The following is a 15217-nucleotide window of genomic DNA, read 5'->3' as shown; positions in this document are numbered from 1 at the left end:
TATTACACTTATAGAGCACAATTTTTCATATCTCTGGTTGTATTCAAAGTATATTCACACCAATTTGTGTCGTCTTACCTGTACTTTGGATAATAATGATCATCAGCTTCCACCATCATTAATAACCCCATGCCCCCTCCCTTCCCCTCTGATCCCTCTGCCCTATCTAGAGTTCATCTATTAATCCCATGTTCCAGCTCCCTATCCCACTATTAATCAGCCTACTTATATCAAATAAAACATTTGGCATTTGGTTTGGGGGGATTGGCAAATTTCACTTAGCATTATCTTCTCTAACTCCATCCATTGACCTGCAAATGCCATGATTCTATTCTCTTTTATTGCTGAGTAATATTCCATTGTGTATATATGCCACATTAGCTTTATCCATTCATCTATTGAAGGGCATCTAGGTTGGTTACACAGTTTAGCTATTGTGAATTGTGCTGCTATAAACATTGATGTGGCTGTGTTCCTGTAGTATGCTGTTTTTAGGTCCTTTAGGTATAGACTGAGGAGAGGGATAGCTGGGTCAAATGGTGGTTCCATTCCCAGATTTCCCAGGAATCTCCATACTGCTTTCCATATTGGCTGCACCAATTTGCAGTTCTACTAGCATATATGAGTGTATCTTTTTCCTACATCCTCTCCAACACTTATTGTTATCTGTATTCTTAATAGTTGCCATTCTGACTGAAGTGAGATGAAATCTTAGTTTTGATTTGCATTTCTCTAATTGCTAGTGATGATGAACATTTTTTCATGTATTTGTTGATTGATTGTACATCATCTTCTGAGAAGTGTCTCTTCAGGTCCTTGGTCCATTTATTGATTGGGTTATTTGTTTTTTTGGTGCTTAGCTTTTTGAGTTCTTTATATACACTGGAGGTTAGTGCTCTATCTGATGTGTGAGGGATAAAGATTTGTTCCCAAGATGTAGGCTCTCTGTACACCTCACAGATTGTTTCTTTTGCTGAGAAGAAACTTTTTACTTTGAGTCCATCCCATTTATTGATTCTTGATTTTAATGCTTGCACAACAGGAGTCTTATTAAGGAAGTTGGGGCCTAATCCCACATTCCCATATTTCCCAAAAAGTAGGAGATTAGGGCCTACTTTTTCTTCTATTAGACATAGGGCCTCTGGTTTTATTTGTAAGTCCTTGATCCATTTTGAGTTGAGTTTGGTGCATGGTGAGAGATAGAAATTTAATTTCATTTTGTTGCGTATTGGTTTCCAGTTTTCCAGCACCATTTGTTGAAGAGGCTATCTTTTCTCCACTATGTTTTTGGAGCCTTTGTCTAATATAAGATAACTGTAGTTATGTGGGTTTGTCTCTGTGTCCACTATTCTGTACCATTGGTCTACATTTCTATTTTGGTGCTAATACCATGCTTTTTGTTACTATTGCTCTGTAATATAGTTTTAAGGTCTGGAATAGTGATGCCACCTACTTCACTCTTCTTGCTAAGGATTGCTTTAGCTATTCTGGGTCTCTTATTTTTCTAGATGCATTTCATTACTTCTTTTTCTATTTCTATGAGGAATGTTCTTAGGATTTTGATTGGAATTGCATTATATCTGCATAGTGTTTTTGGTAGTATCATCACTTTGACAATATTAATTCTGCCTATCCAAGAACAAGGTAGATCTTTCCATCTTTTAAAGTTTTCTTTAACTTCTTTCTGTAGTGTTCTTTAGTTCCTCTTTCATTAAGTTGAATCCCAAGTACTTTGGGTTGTTTGAGGCTATTGTTAATGGGGTAATATGTTCTAACACTTTAAATTGCCATTAGCAAGAGAGTTCTTCCAAATAATCTAGTCCACCACTTCCAGAGGCAGAAATTTCTCTGTTTAAACTTATGAGAAAATAAAAATTGTATTTATCTCACAATACAAAAAGACTACAAGATTACAATTAAGAAATGTTTAACGAAATATCTACAAAACATTACCATGTCAACTTCATAAGATACTAAATTTAGTATTCACAAACATTTTATTTAATTTTAAAAAAAATTAGATTTAAAACTTAAAAACTTTTTTCCACATCAGCAGTATTCCCAGGTATCCATAATGGTTGTAGAGAAATCACTGTTAAGCATTATTTAAGTGAATTGCTATGTCCGAATAATTTTAAATTGAAAAACGAAGTTATAAAAATGTTAATAATGTTAATAAATGTTAACAACTTACTATTTATATTTAAGTAAGATTGTGAGCATATTTGCATTTTCTTATGTTTATACACTGTGGAGTGGTAATTCCAAACATGAATGCCTGGAGTCTTGAGCCTCTTCAGAGCCTTGATTGTTGGATGAGCCACCAAAAATGTCAGTCAATGATTCCCTGGTTTCCACCTTTCTTCTTTCTCTGAAAGACTGTAGATAAAGAATATAGCACAAAACACATTAACATATAGGTATCTAAATTATACACACTTAAAATATACTGCATTTTGAAACCTTCCTTTTGTTCATCCCAAGGGTCAACAGAAAGGCATTATCTGTGATGGAGCTAGTGTAAACTAAATACCAGAAAGTCGTGCTTAAGAGTTCTCACCCTGTCTCTGTCACCTGCTATATGGTAAAGTGCATCAGAAAGAAGCAACTTTAGGACTCTGTGCCAGAAGATATCTTACAAGTATGGTGTTCTGAGTTCTGATCATATCCAAAGCTCTGTGTTCATTGTTAAGGCCACTAGAGGGAACAATTCACCCATGGAAAATAAATGTGCTGGTGTCTGACAAAGCAAGACAGGAATTTTAACAGCTCTGTACAGAATACCAACAGAGGAATAAAATGTCATTTTGAACATTATCCCTGATAAGTTCTAATATCTCAGGGAATAATGACTATTTATAAAATATTCTGGTGCTTAGAGTAAGGGCCTTGACTCACTTTTCTTTCTTTAGATATCACTGATTACAGAAAAAGAGTGAGTAAATTCAGTTCTAGTTAGGAAAAGATGAAATGGGGCTATGGTGAAAGAAAATTTCTTGGGTATTATTTCTTTCCAACAAAGGTTTGTTTTGAGACCTCTTTCTCAAATACATACACACACATGCACACATGATAAACCAAAAAGTACCTAAAAGGTCATTCCATCTAACCATTTAATTTTCCACAAAACCCTACCAATAATAACACCATCAAGTGGGCATCCAAAGATAAATACCAGGCTGGGGTTGTGGCTCAGTGGTAGAGTGCTCACCTAGCACATGTGAGGCACTGGCTTCAATCCTTAGCACCACATAAAAATAAATAAATAAAATAAAGGTATTATGTCCATCTACAACTAAAAAATATTTTTAAAAAAGTTAATACCTGGGGCTGGGGCTGGGGCTCAGCGGTAGTACACTTGCCTGGCATGTGTGAGCACTGGGTTTGATTCTCAGCACTGCATATAAATAAATAAAATAAAGATCTATCAACAACAACCAAAATTTTTTTTAAAGTTAATACCTGAGAACACCTCCAGTTATACTGAACTCACAATTTCTGAGGCATTCTTGCTCCATTTTTAAAAATCAGATCTAAATATGTGAAAAGGTTTTCCTAAAGTTAAGCTGAGATCTATTTCCTTATGTCTTTTTGATACTAATAATTCCTAGTTATAACTTATCTCTATATTTGTGTGGGAAACTTCTGGGCTCCAATTTAAAATTTCCAGTTTCTCTATTTTTCAGATGTGTTTATATCTAGAGATCTTTCTTCTAAATATGTTTCAGTTTTTACTTTTCTCTCTTCTACAAGGTGTGGTCCCTAGAAATATAGTGTGACTAGCATCATGTATGGGATTCTCTCTCTAAGTCTTGTGCCTCTCTTTTAGCACCCCATTCAGTGTGGAATACTATTTCTTTGTGATTTTATTTTATATTTCCCTAATCATTAAAAAGCTGTGCATATTTTCTTTTTTCCTTCAATAATATATTTTTTTTTTGTTTCAAGACAGAGTCTCACTAACTTGTGTAGGGCCTCACTAAATTGCTGAGGCTGGTCTTGAACTTATGATCCTCCAGTCTAATTATATATTTTAAAAGTTTTATTGGCAAGTATTAGTTGAGCATATTAATGGGTGATATTCCAATACATGTATATAGCATACATTAATCAAATTCAAACATCATTTTCACACCCACCCCCAACAACTTTTCCAATTTCCAGTAATCCCCATTCTACTTATTGACTTTTTTAGCTTCTACATATGAAAGAAAATGTGGTACTATAATGATCAGTAGTATCATACATTTTGCTGCAAATGACAGGATTCCATTCTTATTTATAGTTGAAAAATACCCCACTGTGTATAAATACCACACATTCTTTATCCATTCATCCATTAATGGGCACCTAGTCTGATTCACATCTTAGCTGTTGTGAATAGCTGCAGCAAAAAAACATGGGCATACAGATCTTTGGTATGCTGATTTCATTTCTTTGCATATATACACACAAGTAGGATAAGTAGTATGTTCAATAGATTTTTGTCACTGTGACAAAATGCATGATAAAAACAACCTAAATGAGGTAACATTTTATCTATTTTGGCTCAAGATTTCAGAGGTTTCAGTTCAGGTCAGCTGGTTCCATTGCCTGGGGTCTGAAATGAGGCAGAATGTAATGGCAGAAAGGAATGGTGGAAGAAAGCTGCTCACTTCATCACTGAGAGGAAGGGAGAGTCCTGGGATAGAACATATACTTCTAGGCATGTCCCCCACTCACCTACTTCTCACAACTAGACACCCACCTTTACAATTTCTACCACGATAATGCCATTAATCCATTGATGAGGTCAGAACCCTCATGATCCTATCACTTCCTATCACTCCCACCTTTGAACATTGCTGCATTCGGGACCAACACTTCAACAAATGAGCCTATGGTGTATATTCCAAGTCCAAACCATAATAACTTTATCTTAAGTTAGATCTAGTTTTAGTTTTGACGAACCTCCATGTACACTGTTCTCTCTAATAGCAGTAATAATTTATATTACCATCAGTAGTAAAGAAGAGTTCCTTTTTCTCCAAATCCTCATCCGAATTTTTAAAATAATAGCCATTCTTACTGTAGTAAGATAGTATTGTGATTTGATTTGAATTATCCTGATGGATAATTATATTGAGATTTTTTTCATATATTTGTTGGCTACTTGCATTTCTTCTTTTGAGAAATATCTATCCAGGTCATATGCCTTTTAAAAAATATATTATTTAGTTGTCAATGTAGCTGTATTTTATTTATTTATATGTGGTGCTGAGAATCGAACCCATTGCCTCACATATTCTAGGCAAGCATTCTGCCACTGAGCCACAACCCCAGCCTCAACTGCCCATTTTTAATTGGATTGCTTTATCATTGTTATTAATTTTTTTGAGTTATTTATATATTCTGGATATTATCCCACTGTCGGATGACCAGTTGACAGATATTTTTTTCCCATTCCATAGGTTATCTCTTAATTCTGCTAATATTTTAGTTTGATGTAATCCCATTTGTCAACTTTTGTTTTCTGTGCTTTTGGCGGTCTTATAAAAAATCATGTCTGTACCAATATCACAAACATTGTAACTAAAATAGCATGGTATTATAGTATAAACAGACACATAGACCAAATGACATAGGGCAGAGATCCCAGAAAAATACCCATGTATCTTTAGCAAACTGATATTCCTTCAATTTCTTTATTTTTCTTTCTTCTGTCTCTCTCTCTTTTTTTTTTTTTTTTTTTTTTGGTGCTGGGAATAGAACTCAGGACCTTACACCTTACACATGCTAGGCAAGTGCTCTACCACTAAGCCACATGCCTAGACCTAGCCAACTAATTTTCAACAAAAGGCCTGGAAACATGCATTTGAGAATGAATAGTCAATAAATGATGCCTAGAAAATTGTATATCTATATGGAGAAGATTGAAATGACTGCTATCTTTCACCAAACACAAAAAAATCAACTTAAAATGGATCAAAAGCCTAAATGTAAAGCCTGATGTTCCAAAACTACTAGAAGAAAGAATTGAGGATATATTTCAAGATATTAGTACATGCAATGTGCACCTTTTCACTCATATACCCACATACATATTTTGTTTGAATATTTTCTTTTTTAGAATATTGTCTCATAACTCTGTATATTTTTCTATTTGTTGTCTTTCTTTATCTCCATTCCTAATAGAGGCCTTTTCTCATTTATGTGCTTCAAGTAAGTTCTTCAAGCCTCAGGTTGGTCCTTGTACTTTTTTAATGACATCATTTTACGAATGGTGGTTCTTAATTTCAGAATAGTTAAATATATCAATCTTTTCCATTATGATTAGTTCCTTTTGTGAATTGTTTAAAATGTCTTTCCAGACTCTGAAGATATGAAGATATTTTATTTATATTCTTTCATAAAAGTTTTATTGTGGTACTTTTTATTTTGAGATCTGCAATCCATCTACAATTGATTTCTGTGTAAGATTTGAAATATGGGACAAGTTCTGTTTTGTTTTATCCAAGTAGATACTCCATTATTTTAGCACTAGTAATTGAAAGAAAAATCCATTTCTCACTACTTTGCAATACCCTCTCTGTCAAAATGAAGTGATTATACATGCATAAGTCTCTTTCTGGCTTCTGCTCTGTTCTATTTGTCTATGTATCTACTTTTCTGCCATTGCCACACTATTCTAATTACCACAAATTTAAATATCTTGAAATCTGTTACAGAAAATTCCAATACTTTGTTATTTTTCATAAAGTGTCATGACTGTTCCTACTCTTTGTAGTTCCTTTTAAAAAGTTAGTATGTGGACTGAGGTTGTGGCTCAGTGTTAGAGCGCTTGCCTAGCACGTGTGAGGCCCTGGGTTAAATCCTCAGGACCACATAAAAATAAATAAATAAATAAAGTTTGTTTTTTTTAAAAAGTTAGTATATAAAACTTCAATATACAAATATTATTAATTTTTAGAGTGACCTTGTATCAGCCATTTTCTAAACTCATGTTAATACTAATAATTTATTATGTATTCTTTAGTATTTTCTATTTACAGTTACATTTCTCACAAAAAATGGCAGTTCTGTTTTTTTCATTTTGAACACCATACCTTTTATTTATTTTAATTTCTTTGTTATAGTAACACCTGCAGAACAATTATTCCTCTTACTATTGTTGTGTACAAACAATTCCAAAGGTTAGTGGAAGGAAATAACAATATTATTGTGTTTCAGATTATGTGATTAAGTAATTCAGCCAGGGCACAATGGTAACCATTTGACTTGTCTCTACTGTAAGTAGGACCTCAGCTGGAAAACCTTCAAAGCCTAATAGCTGGAGGTTGAAACCTTCTGTAGGCTCATTTATCCATGTATCTGGTGCCTGTGCTGAGATGTTTTAAAGAGTAAGCTCAGCTGTAAATGTTGACTGGAGTGCCCACATGTAGTCTTACTATGTCACTTAGGCTTTCTTATGACATGATAGCCTCTGATATCTTTTCTTCTCATATTTCAGCTCAGAGCCCAGCACACAAGACAGAAACTGTTTTTATGACTCTACCTCTGTAATATCATAGCATCACTTCTCCAAAGAGCTATTCTGAAGAAACAAGGGAAACAAGACTTAAAGATACCACAAAGTTACTTTTAAGATGATGTAAGATTGCTTCAAAGGCAAAGGTAATTTATTATTGAAATAAGATAACATCATTTGGAGTCTCATTGTGAGTACAGTTGTTACATCTCGATTCAGCCACTCAATCCAAAATAATCTTATTTATTTCACTTAGCATGATAATCTTATGAGATTATCCCTTATATATTATCCCTTATATAAGTCCCATATATATATATATATATATATATATATATATATATATATATATATAAATATGAAATTTGAGAGATTATCATACTAAGTGATATAAGCCAATCCCAAAAAAAACAAAGGTCAACTGTTCTCTCTGATATATAGATGCTAACATACAACAAGGGTGTGGGGAGAGGAGGAACAGAAATTCAGTGGATTAATCTGATTCAAATATATGATATGTCAAGATCATTGTACTGTCATGTGTAACTAATTAAAACAAATTAAAAAAAAGAAAAACAAGAAATTCTGTGGATTAGACAAAGGGGAATTAAGGGAAGGGAGAAGGGAAAGAATAAGAAAGACAGTGCAATGAATGTGACATAACTTTCTTATGTATATATATATAAATGCACCACAGTGAATCTCAATATTGTGTACATCCACATGACTGGGATCCCAATTCGAATAAGGTGTATTCCATGTTTGTAAAATATATCAAAATAGACTCTACTGTCATTTATAAACTACAAAGAACAAATTAAAAAAGAAAAAACTTAAAGGAAAAAACGTTTTTTTAAAAAGAAGTTAATTTCCTACTATCCTAATATTATTTTATCTTATAGATTTTATATAGTATAAAATAATTATAGGCAGGGGTGTGATACACAACTATAATCCCAGAGGCTCAGGATGCTGAGACAGAAGGATCAGAAGTTCAAAGCCAACCTCAGCAACTTAGAGAGGCCCTAAGGACTTAGTTAGACCCAGTCTCAAACTAAAAAATAGTATAAAAAAGGCTGGGGATGTAGCCCAGGGGTTAAGCACCTCTGGGTCCAATCCATGATACCAAAAAAAAAACCCAAATAATAATAATAATTACAGGTTTGATCTACATGTGCATATTTTGTGTAAATTACATGTCACCTTTTATAATTGTCCATTCATTTCAAAGGATCATGCTCTTCAAAATACATGAGTCATGCAGATATCACAGTTCTTGGCTAATTTTGATATTTATATTAGAAAAATGTTGTTTAGTTTACTGTATAACATTAAATATAAAATAGTCTCCTTTAAACATCCTATTTAAAGGAGAAAAGATGTGAATGAAAATAGTTAAAAACAGCTAAAATATGGTTGGGCTAGGTGGCTTATGCCTGTAATCCCAGAAGTTTGAGAGATTGAGATAGGAAGAACACAAGTTTGAGACCAGCATCAGCAGCTTAGCAAGACCTCATTTTAAATTTAAAAAATTAAAAAGTGATGAGGATTTAGCTCAGTGGTACAGTGCTCCTAGGTACAATCTCCAGTATAGAAAATAACAAAACTAAAACAGCCCAAATATACATATTACCATCAGAGGAGCACAAATAGTATTACTGCTTACTAATTAGAAAAAAGGAGATAGAGACCATACAAAGTTAATGTCAATGTGCTGAAAGAGATAGTTAATCAACATAGAGTCTAAAGCCAACACAAAAGTCCCTTATATATTAATATGAAATAAAGAGGTGCTGAGGTTTTAGCTCAGTGGTAGAGCACTTGCCTAGTATATGTGAGGCACTGAGTTTGATCCTCAGTACCACATAAAAATAAATAAGTAAAGGTATTGCATCCATCTATAATTAAAAATATTTTTTCAAACAATTAAGTCATTTTCAGGGGTGGGGCTAGGGCTCCGTAGTAGAGTGCTTGCCTAGCATGTGTGAGGAACTGAGTTCGATTCTCAATACACCATATAAATAAATGAAGGCCCATCAACAACTAATAAAATATTTTAAAAAAAGAAAAGACATTTTCAGATAAACAACACAGAATTTTTCACTATAAGTCCCACACGAATTGAAATACTAAGGAGGCATTTCATAGAAAATAAAGATTATAAATGAAAACTGAGATGCAGCAAGTACTGAAGAGCCGACAGAATTATAAATATTTCATTAAATCTGAAGTGAAGAATGACTTTGTAAAACAATGATAATATCTTGCAGCTTTAAATATGTATACAACTAACAGAATTGAGAAAAATTATAAGTTATATGTGTAATTACAAACCTTCCCATGAAGTAAACCATAGACACAGATTATTTCTTTGGAAAATTCTACAAAATGTTTATGGAATAAATAATACCAATTTTGCCCATATTCTTTCAGATAATAGAAGAAGAGAGAGAGTTCCCAATCACTTCAAAATCAGCTTAGTATTAATTCTAAAGTTTAATGAATATATTATAAGAAAAGGAATCCAGGACAGTGGTACTCTTGAAAAACAGAAGCAAAGTTGCTAAACAAAATACTATCAAACCAAATTCAGTAATGTGTGAAGGGTAATTCTTTCTGATCAAGTTTGGTTATTCTAAATGTTAAGCTGAGCACTGTGCACCAGTTACTAATCCCAGGGGAGGACTCTAATAATTTATGCCCACTTTATCTTTATTTTGAAGTCAACAAGGAAAATTCAATGCAGTCAAGCACTGGATAAAATATATCCAGTGTCTATATAAAAGAAACAAAGATCAGCTTCAATGTGTGTTTGTTCCCCCCATGGCTAGCAGATCCTCCCCAGCCTAAATAGGATAGTTGGTTAAGTACATGCTTTTGTGCCTCAGAGGAAGAAGGACAACCCAGGAGTCTGAATTACCATAGTGAAAGCTGGAGGCTTGCCTGAAGACCATTGATACATATATTTAGCAGAACAAAGGAACATTCATTGAGTATGAGACAGGGAAACATTGCCATACTAGGCAATAAACTTGACACAGGCCATGTGGTCACTTTAAGTAAGGAAATACTTTCTCCTCAAGATCCATATTTTTTAAATTATTAGTTCTTTTAATAATATATAACAAGAGAATTTATTTTGAGTATTATAAAAGTATGGAGTGTAACTTCCTATTCTTGTGGTTGTATATGATATGGAGTTACACTGGTCATGTATTCATATATGAACATAGGATAAAGTAATGTCTGTTTCATTCTACTGTCAAGACTCATTTTTATTAACTGAATGGGGGGGTCAAAAGATTGCAGAAAAGTGATTGTCTTTTCCAAAACTAATAATTCATGGTTGGTTCTATATTTAAAAGTATCATTGTCTCATTAACCAAAGGAAGGAGAAAAATCATATGATCATCTCAATAGAAGAAATATAATTTGATAAATCCAACAACCCTTCAAGATTAAAAAATAGCAAGCTAGAAATAAAATAGACCTTCTTTAATATGATCAAAGATGTGTACAAAGACCTAAAGTGAACACAATACTGTAGTTTTTTGTTGTTTCTGAGAATAGAACATGAATACCTACTATTACCTCTTCTATTTAATATTGTGCTAGCTATTCCAAACAGTACAAGAATATTAACATAAAAGAAAGTAAAAAGGCATAGTGATTGGAAGGGAAGAAATTTCATTGTAAATAATATTTATGCACATACAAATACAAAAATCTCTAGGTAAACTATTTTAAATAATATTTTAATATTATTTTTAAAATATTATTTAAATAATAAATTTAATAACAACTGTAAACAGTACCGTTGTATTGTTAAATTTATTATTTAAAATAGTTAAAAGGTTCTCCAACACATAATGGATATAGAAAATATTTTAAAAACTTAATCATATTTAAAATAACATAAAAACCATATTGAAGGAGAAGAACAAAGCTGGCAGACTAACATTACACAATTCCAAGACTTATGATAAACTACAGTAATCAATACAGTGTGTTATTTGTGAAGAGAGTAGACTACTAGATTAATGGAACAGAATAGAGACCATAGAAATATACCCAAATAAGTACCATCAACTGTGTCAAAGGAGCAAGGTCAATACATTGGAGAAGACTGTCTTTTCTACAAAATGTGCTGGAGCAATTAGCCTTCCACATTAAAAAAAAATCTAGACACAGATTCTATACCCCTCACAAAAATTAACTTAAAATGGATCACAAACCAAGATGCAAAGCACAAAAGTACAAAATTGCTAAATGATAAGAGAAAGTCAAGAACACCTCAGATTTACTGATAACTTTTTATATACACCACCAAAAGCACAACCCATGTAAGAAAAAAATGATATTCTGGGCATCATTTTAAAAAATATTGTTAAGGGACAAAAAAGAATCCACAGACTGGGAGAAGTATTTGCAATAGACATCTTATAAAGGACTGTTATTTAAACAAAATATAAAAAACAACTCTTAAAATTTAACAATAAAACACAATTCGTTTAAAAAATTGCCCAAATATCTTAACAGACCCCTCACCAAAAAATATAGAGAGAGAGCAAATAAGCATATGAAAAGATGTCCCAGGACATATGTCATCAGATGCAAATAAAAACAATGAGACATTACTACACACCTATTAGAATGACCAAATTCAATACCAATTACTGGTGAGGATGAGGAAAAACAGGAACTGTCATTCATTGTGTGGGGGAGTAAAAAATGAATGATACAGTTACTTTGGAAAACAGTGGATATTTTCTTAAAAATAAGACACACTCAACATATGATCCAGCAATCATGCTCCTTGCAATTTACCTAAGCTTATATCCACAGAAACCTGCACATGGATGTTTATAGAAGTTTTAGTCATAGTTTCCAGCACTTAAAAGCTACCAAGATGTCTTTCAGTATGTCAATGGACAAATTACAGTGCATCTGGAAGTAGAATATTACTAGCACTGAAGAGAAATGAGGAATTGAGCCATGAAAAAACATGGAAGAAACTTAAATTCATGATATGAAGTAAAAGAAGCCAGTATGAAAAAGGTACATACTGCATGATGACAACTATAACATTTGGGAAAAGGCAAAACTATGTTTATGGTCAGTGGCTTCCAAGGATTAGAGGGGAGGGGAGGATGAATGGGAGGAACAAAAAGAACTTTTAGAGCAGCAAAACTACTATGGCTTATACTATTATGGTAGACATATATAATTATAAATCTGTTCAAACCCAAGAAGGTACAACACTAATAGAGAACCCTAGTGAAAAATGTGTACTTTGGATGATAACATATCAATGTAGATTCATCAATTTTAACAAATGTGCTTTTCTGGTGTGTGCTGATAATAATGAGGGTGTATATATATATCTATAGGATAAGGGATAAATCTCCATAACCTCTGCTATATTTTGCTGTGAACTAAAAACTGCCCTAAAATAAGGCATATAAAAATAACAAAAAATATTTGCTATAGTTTGAATCTTATAGTCAGTGGCTTCCAGGGCCCCCAAAGGCCATGTGTTAAAGTTTTGGTGCCCATTCCATGGAGTTATGTTGGGAAATGATAGAACCATTAGGAGATGAGGCCTAGTAAAAGAAATTTAGGATATTTGGGTCATGCCCTTGCAGGAGGTGTTGGGAACCCATTTACTTCCTCTCCATCTCTTTGCTTCCTGGCTAGCATTAGGTGAAAGCTTAATGTGATCCTGCCTCATCACAGACCCAAAAGCAATCAGCCAAGAAATCATGTGTTAAAACCTCAAAAACCTTAGGGCTAGGGCTGTGGCTCTGTGGTAGATCACTCCTCTAGCATGGGTTCAATCCTCAGCACCACATAAAGATAAATATATAAAGGTATTTTGTCCATCTACAACTACAAAATATTTTTTTAAAAAAAACCTCCAAAACTGTGATCTGAAATAAACCTTTCATCACTATAATTATCTCAAGTGTTTTGTCACAGTGGTAGAAAGCACCAACACAATATCAAATACATAAAAATAAATGTATTTTTTAATGTCAGTACTAGTTATATAGGTGTGTTTACTTCATGACAAATTGTTGAACTGTATCGATGATTTGCAAACATTTTGTATATGTTATATATAGATGTTATATACTTTAATAGAACATTTCTTTTATAATAATAATCCAAGAGACATATAAAATGAATGAATCTTAGCAATATAATGTTAAGTGAAAATTATAAGTCATAGAAGATACATATAGCCATGTATCTTTTGTATAAAGTTAGAAATGCCTAATATTGTATGTGTGTGTGTGTGTGTGTGTGTGTTCATGTAACAATATATTCTTAAATGCAATAATGCTAAATAAAACAGGAAGCCAGGGCATGATAAACGATTCAGAGTAGGTGAGCTTGAAGAATGGAATTGTGGGAGGAAATATGTGGTTAAATTTGAAATTCCTATCGAGGACTAGATTTTGTTTTAAGTGTAGATTTACATGTATTTGTTACATTGTAAAAATTGATTTAGTAAACACATAACTAGTAGTGTAGTTCACACATAAGATCATGTTGGGCATAGTGGCACATGCCTATAATCCCACCAGGTTGGGAGGCTAAGTCAGGAGGGTCACGAGTTCAAAGCCAGTCTCAGCAACTTACTGAGGACCTAAGCAACTTAGCAAGACCCCATAGAGTTTTCTGTAGTGCTGATAACCCACACAATTATTCAGTGTTCAAATATATTTTAAAAGGATGCAATTTATTATACCCTATTGAAAAAAATACACTTTGGTGTACTGAAATCTCTGCTAATTTCTGCAGAAGAGATATGTGATGATATATGTTAACTTTGCTTAATCTCATGATTTCAAATTTATTTAGTCAGAAAACACATTTTACTATTAACATTCAACACATCAATGTTTATAGCAGCTCAATTCACAATAGCCAAGCTATAGAACCAACTTAGGTGTCCTTCAAAAGAGGAATGGATAACGAAAATGTGGTATATACACACAATGGAATATTACTCTGTAATTATGGCATTTGCTGGTAAATAGATGGAACTGGAGAATATCATGCTAAGTGAAATAAGCCATTCCCCAAAAAACAAAGGCTGATTATTCTCTCTGATATGTAGATACTAACCCACAACAAGGAAGAGTAGGAAGGGGAAGAATAGAAGTCCACTGGATTGGACAAAGGGGAATGAAGGGAGGGGGAGCAGAATAAGAATAGAATTAATCAGACATAACTTTCCTATCTTTGTATATGAATACACATCCAGGGTAACTCCACATCATCTACAACCACAAGAATAGGAACCTAATTAGAGTAAATTATATTTGATGTATGTACAATATGCCAAAAGGCACTCTACTGTCATGCATATCTAAAAAGAACAACAACAACAAAATAGCATTCAGCATTCTGAGGGACACCAGCTTAGGTAACACTGTTCTAGCATGATACATTCCTAGTGAATACATACTGACTTTTCATGATCACCATATTCATTCAAAGGTGTCTTAATATATTTAGAATCTTTCTTAGGATTCCATTGTTTCATTAAAATAAATAAATGATATTTTTCATTATTCATTTTTATGGAATCAGTTTTATTCTTATTAAGATTACTATTAGTTATTCATAAATTTTGTTTGCTAATTTTCTTACTCTTCTAAGAAATTGTTCCCCCTTGCCTTGTAGAGCCTGAGAATTAGT

The 15217-nt window shown here is 33.0% G+C and overlaps 1 protein-coding gene across 5 annotated transcripts in view; it reads left to right on the top strand.

The window, feature by feature from the left end:
• Hmgn5 (high mobility group nucleosome binding domain 5) overlaps positions 1-15217 on the top strand; it is a 56400-nt gene that overhangs the window by 2916 nt on the left and 38267 nt on the right. For all 5 annotated transcript variants that reach the window (XM_077106332.1, XM_077106330.1, XM_077106329.1 and 2 more), the window contains exon 2: positions 7490-7653. The gene's annotated coding sequence lies outside the window, so the exon portion shown is untranslated. The remainder of the gene's footprint in view (positions 1-7489; positions 7654-15217) is intronic.

Source organism: Callospermophilus lateralis, chromosome X (assembly GCF_048772815.1).
Source record: "Callospermophilus lateralis isolate mCalLat2 chromosome X, mCalLat2.hap1, whole genome shotgun sequence".
NCBI classification, from domain to species: domain Eukaryota; kingdom Metazoa; phylum Chordata; class Mammalia; order Rodentia; family Sciuridae; genus Callospermophilus; species Callospermophilus lateralis.
This window is presented reverse-complemented; position numbering and strand designations above follow the sequence as displayed.